General features: G+C 46.5%; 1 long non-coding RNA gene across 1 annotated transcript; it reads right to left on the reverse strand.

Moving 5' to 3' along the window:
* Nucleotides 1–3,558: 3,558 nt before the first annotated feature.
* LOC134898067 (uncharacterized) lies at nt 3,559–5,181 on the reverse strand. Its single transcript, XR_010172179.1, has 2 exons — nt 4,581–5,181; nt 3,559–3,642 (listed from the first exon to the last, which is right to left on the reverse strand). It is a non-coding gene; the product is annotated as an uncharacterized LOC134898067 (long non-coding RNA).
* Nucleotides 5,182–6,627: the final 1,446 nt, after the last annotated feature.

The following is a 6,627-nucleotide window of genomic DNA, read 5'->3' on the forward strand; positions in this document are numbered from 1 at the left end:
GTGTCACTCCTGCCCAGAGTAATAAGGAAGTTCAAGCAAGAAGGAGGAATCCTACTTCTGATAGCTCCCGCGTGGCCCAGACGGCATTGGTTCACAGACCTTCAGGGTCTCTCGATAGAGCGTCCTCTTCTACTTCCACAGCACCCAGATCTCCTCGTTCAGGGCCCCCGTGTATATCAGGATTTAGCCTGGTTGTCTTTGATGGCGTGGCTTTTGAAGCTTCCGTCTTGAGGGCCAAAGGATTTTCTGAGGCAGTCATTCAAACCATGTTGAAGTACCGGAAACCGGCTTCTACTCGGATTTACTATAGGGTCTGGAATTCTTACTTTGCTTGGTGCGCATCTAACAATCATGATGCTTACAAGTTTAGTATGGCCAAACTTTTGGCCTTCCTACAACAGGACCTAGACTTGCGTCTTCATCTGGCCTCCATCAAGGTTTATATTTCTGCCTTGTCGGTTTGGTACCAGAGAAAAACTGCGACTTTACCTGATGTACATACGTTCACTCAGGGTGTGTTGTGGATTCAACCTCCCTATATCCCGCCTGTGGCCACTTGGGACTTGTCGTGGTTTTGGAGGCATTGCAAAGGTCTCCATTTCAGCCTCTTGAATCTGAAGACCTTAAGTGACTTTCTCTTAAGGTATTGTTTCTACTGGCTATTGCCTCTGCTAGAAGGGTGTCGGATTTGGGTGCCTTGTCTTGTAGGTCACCATATCTGATTTTTCACCGTGATCGGGCGGTTCTTAGAACACGTCCCGGGTATTTACCTAAGGTGGTGTCTTCTTTCCACCTTAATCAGGAGATTGTTGTTCCGGCCTTTGCCTCTCCTGATTTGTCTTCCAAAGAGCGGTCTTTGGATGTGGTACGGGCTCTCCGTATCTATGTGAAGAGAACTGCCTCCATCAGGAAGTCGGTTTCTCTTTTTGTTCTGTTTGGTTTTCACAAACGTGGCTGGCCTGCTCACAAGCAGACCCTGGCCAGATGGATTAGAATGGTGATTGCACATGCTTATGTACTGGCTGGCCTTCCAGATCCTGCTACCATAAAGGCCCATTCTACTCGGTCGGTTGGACCTTCTTGGGCGGCCCGCCGTGGTGCGACCTTTGAACAATTGTGCAAGGCGGCTACGTGGTCCTCAGTGAACATGTTCATAAGGTTCTATGCCTTCAATAATTCCGACACCCAGGATGCTTCCTTTGGACGCCGGGTTCTTGTGCCCACTACAGTGCGTCCCCTCCCATAAGGAACTGCTTTAGGACATCCACAATGTTATTCCCTGTGGAGCCCAGTGTACCCCGCAGCAGAAAACGAGATTTATGGTATGATCTTACCGTTGTTAAATCTCTTTCTGCGAGGTACACTGGGCTCCACAGGGCGCCAACCCTGACGCACTTAGCTACTTTGGGTTGGTATGGCATTAGCCACTGACACTTTCTCTTGTCCTGAGAATGTGGTGTATGTGGCTGCTAACAGTTGTTGTCTCTTTTGCCTGCTACTGCATTGGACTGGTTAACAAAAACTGAGCTCCTGTGCACAGAGGCGGGGTTATAGAGGAGGCGGCGCTAGGCATTCTGGGAAGAAGGTCAAAGCTTGGAGCCTTTTGGTGCCTCGAATCAAGATCCTACTCTACACCCCAATGTCATTCCCTGTGGAGCCCAGTGTACCTCGCAGAAAGAGATTTAACAACGGTAAGTTCTTGCCATAAATCTCGTTTTTCCCACATTTTGTTATGTTACAGCCTTATTCCAAACTGGAATAAATTGATTTTTTCATTCTAATTCTACACACAATACCCCATAATGACGACGTGAAAAAAGTTTTTTTGAGATTTTTGCAACTTAATAAAAAATTGAAAACCAAGAAATCACATGTACATACAGTAAGTATTCACAGCCTTTGCTCAATACTTTGCTGATGCACCTTTGGCAGCAATTACAGCCTCAAGTCTTTTTGAATATGATGCCACAAGCTTGGCACACCTATCTTTTGGGCAGTTTCACCCATTCCTCTTTGCAGGAACTCTCAAGCTCCTTCAGGTTGGATGGGAAGCGTTGGTGCACAGCCATTTTCAGATCTCTCCAGAGATGTTTAATCGGTTTCAAGTCTGAGCTCTGTCTGGATTACTCTAGGACATTCACAGAGTTGTCCTGAAGCCACTCCTTTGATATCTTGGCTGTGTGCTTAGGGTCGTTGTCCTGCTGAAAGATGAACCCTCGCCCCAGTCTGAGGTGAAGAACGCTCTGGAGCAGGTTTTCATCCAGGATGTCTCTACATTGCTGCATTCATCTTTCCCTCTATCCTGACTAGTCTCCCAGTTCCTGCCACTGAAAAACATCCCCACAGCATGGTGCTGCCACCACCATGCTTCACTGTAGGGATGGTATTGGCCTGGTGATGAGCAGTGCCTGGTTTCCTCCAAACATTACGCCTGGCTGGCATTCACGCCAAAGAGTTCACTTTTTGTCTCATCAGACCAGAGAATTTTGTTTCTCATGGTCTGAGAGTCTTACAGGTGCATTTTGGCAAACTCCAGGTGGGCTGCCATGTGCTTTCTTCTAAGAAGTGGCTTCCATCTAGCCTGATTGGTGGATTGCTGCAGAGATGGTTGTCCTTCTGGAAGGTTCTCCTCTCTCCACAGAGGAATGCTATAGCTCTGACAGAGTGACTATCGGGTTCTTGGTCACCTCCCTGATTAGGGCCCTTCTCCCCCGATCACTCAGTTTAGATGGCCAACCAGCTCTAGGAGGAGTCCTGGTGGTTCAGAACTTCTTCCATTTATGGATGATGGAGGCTACTGTGCTCATTGGGACCTTCAAAGCAGCAGATATTTTTTGTACCCTTCCCCAGATTTGTGCCTCGAGACAATCCTGTCTCAGAGGTCTACAGACAATTCCTTTGACTTCATGCTTGGTTTGTGCTCAGACATGCACTGTGGAACCTTATATAGACAGGTGTGTGCCTTTCCAAATCATGTCCAATCAACTGAATTTATCACAGATGGACTCCAATTAAGCTGCAGGAACATTTCAAGGAGGATCAGTGGAAACAGAAGCACCTGAGCTCAATTTTGAGCTTTATGGCAAAGGCTGTGAATATTTATGTACATGTGATTTCTTAGTTTTTTATTTTAATAAATTTGCAAAAATCACAAAAAAACTTGTATCACAATGTCATTATGGGGTATTGTGTGAAGAATTGTAAGGGAAAAAATAAACTTATTCTATTTTGGAATAAGGCTGTAACATAACAAAATGTGGAAAAATGAAGGGCTCTTGAATACTTTCCGGATGCACTGTATATGTGTGTTTATATATATGTAACCCCCTTTCTCTGCTCTGGAGTAGCTGTTCGAGAGAGTTACTATCAACTACCTTTGTGCCTCCACCCAAACTATTAACTATTGTGTTATATCACCCGGCTTGTTTGGGTAAGCCGTATCTAATGTGTAGTCGCCTATGTGTATAGATAATGCATTACATACAATCCAATAATTCATTTACCTGTTTTCTCTCCATTAGGCATGTCAGGTCCCCTAGCAGAAGAGTCAGGCAGTGGTAAGTATAACAGCTTTATTGTACAACTATAGTTGGACTATCAGCGTCAATAAATTCTTTAGACCGTTCCAACAAACATTCCCACCTATATAATAATTATTACGCAAGTTAATCACTATACTCTCCCCATCCTATACAATGTATTCGCATGCATAACAAAAAAAAATACCTCTGGTACCATATCAGATCTTTAAAAAATGAGATCGACCCGGGTGTTTATACAAACATTTGTGCACTGTTGGGGCCCATGGTTTCCGAGTTGTTACATGCTACAGTTATACTGCCTCAGTTATAGAATATATCCACCTTGGACTGCTTCCTTTACTTTACTCAGCGATGACACTGTTATTATAACTCACTTTTCCTCTTAACATCCAGTTAGGGGTTAATTTTCCACTCTGACTGGTCGGGCTGGTTATTACTGACTTTCCTCTCTGATGGTAAATGGTCACCAGCTGGCTATATCAAAGCATATACACATCCTATTGTCCCTGACAGCTATCCAGACTTAGTATCATCAGTTTCTCTGTGTCGTGAGGCTTTACTAGTAAAGTCTATCATTACTCTCAGGAGTTTCTATCTTTTCGTCATGCTGGTAGATAAGAGAAACGGTACGCCTTCAGTTCGCTAATAGTTACTTCTCTTTCAGTCTATAGCTGCCCCTCCTTCAGGAATGTCTCTATTTCAATAGCTATCCCGATATGGGTGTTTCCTTTTGCAGCTTTCTACTTTAACAGGCTCTACAGTTCTGGGCTTTCAGTCTATATGTGACAATATTGCACTTGTAGCATCTCTGGGTATGTAGTATATAATCGGCCACAGTCTATATAGTAATGTGTATTCTATAACTGGCCTCAGTCCATATAATACAGAAGAATGCTTATGGTGACTCTAAAATTAAAGTTCAGTTGAAACATTTATAATATATACAGGTAATGCAGTGAGGATTCAAGCATTTGGGGTACTTTAGTACTGAAGGAGTTAACTTGCCAGGGGAAGGCAACACAACGGATAGTTGCTCACCTCTGGTAGCTCCCCCGACTCCTCTTGTTCCTCTACGCTCTGCCTCTCCACCCCCTCTGTCTGATTATTGTAAGCCAGATAGTGTAGGTACCTCTTATTGTAGTTCTTGTACCAATCAGTGAGTCCTCAGCACTGACAGGATCTCACTCCTCACCGTTCTCCTTCTTACTCTGGTTGACTGCGCCTCTATTGCACAGCTCTCTGGCTCTCCAACATCACCGGGACTGCCTCTACGCCAGGGGCTATTTATCTACCTGCAGCGTTCTCCAGCCTCACTGTCACCGAGACTATCTTTTTGCCAGCGCCTATTTCCATGCCTGCAGCGTCTCTAGCATCGCCGCTACCAGGACTGCCTCTCTGCCAGCGTCTCTGTCCCCCGCTCTCTGCTCTGTCACTAGAGCTGCCCGCCGGGATGCTGCCTCTCTCACAGGTACAGTTTGTCTGGGACTAACTGTCACAGCATGCGCAGGGGCCCCTTTCCCTTCCGTCCTCATGCTCTCCCCAACGATCTCCTGGCCTCATGGCAATCTAGAAACTTCTCCCCACATACTGCAGTACATGAGGTTAACTCCTTCATTTCATGCCCTATGTAACATGACAGATTACATATGCATATGTATACACAATATATTACAATATATATATATATATATATATATATTAAAATTACCAGTAGGGCTACATACATATATATATATATATATATACACACACACACACACACACACACACAAAAAAAACCCAACACATTTCAGCAGGAGTTAATGTGAGCCGGAACGGGGCGGAACTGCGTTCCGTTAGTTCCACTTGGCTCCTCTGGCTCACCTCACCCGATGTGTCCCCGGCGCTGCAGCAGGGAGATGACGAGCGCCCGCTGAGATTGTGTTACCAGCGGGTGCCCGTCTCCCTGCACAGCTGCAGCCGGAGGCAGGAGCTCAGTACTGAGCTCCGGCCTCCGGCTCTGTCAGTCCGCGCTATGGGAGAGACGTCATGACGTCTCTCCCATAGTGCAGAGGAGCAGACGACAAGATGACTGCAGCTGCTGGACACGGAGCGGGGCTTGGTAAGTATAGTATGCTGTGTGTTTTTTGTTGTTTTTGTTGTTGTAGCGGCATCTACTGGGGGGCAAACTACTGAGGAGCATCTACTGGGGGCAAACAACTGGGGGGGCATTACTACGGGGGCAAACTACTGTGGGCATTACTACTGGGGCCATTAATTCTGGTGGGCAAACTAATGGGGGCAAACTGCAAGGGGGCAAGCTACTGGGGGCAAACTACAGGAGGGCATTATTACTGGGTGGGCAAGCTACTGGGGGCGAACTACTGGGGGGCATTACTACTGGGAGTCAAACTACAGAGAGGCATCTACTGGGGGCAAACTACTGGGGGCATTACTACTGGGGGCAAACTACTGGGGGGCATCTGCTGGGGGCAAAATACAGGGGGCAAGCTACTGGGGGCAAACTACAAGGGGGCTAACTACTGGGGGCAAACTACAGGAGGGCATTACTACTGGGGGCATAACTACAGGGGCTAAACGACTGGGGGCATTACTACAGGCAACATTACTACTGGGGGCAATATTACACAGGGGCATTACCATTAAGGGCACTACTAATGAGGGCATTGTAAAGGGGGCACTTCATAAGGGGCATCACTTCTGGGGTCATAAGGGGCACTACTATTGCGGGCATTGCATAAAGGGCACCACTACTATTGGCTCTATATGAGGGCCCCTACACTGTGGGTATTGTATAAGAGGCGCTACTGCTGTGGACATTATGTGTATTATAGGGTGCTACTACTGTGGGCATTATTACTATTGTGTAACACGCCCCTTTGTTGAGACCACGCCCCTACGGCGCGCGCAATACCATCGTTACATAGCCGCCGTGGGGAGGGGGCTGAGTTTCACCACCTTTCTAGGACCACTTTAAGCACTGCATTTCAGGCAATGTAATGCACAGCAGAAAGTCAGTATGAAGTAGCTTATACGAATTATCGGAACAAAGTAAAATCCACAATGTACAGGGGCGGATCCAGAT

The sequence above is a fragment of the Pseudophryne corroboree genome, chromosome 1 (assembly GCF_028390025.1).
Source record: "Pseudophryne corroboree isolate aPseCor3 chromosome 1, aPseCor3.hap2, whole genome shotgun sequence".
Classification (NCBI taxonomy): domain Eukaryota; kingdom Metazoa; phylum Chordata; class Amphibia; order Anura; family Myobatrachidae; genus Pseudophryne; species Pseudophryne corroboree.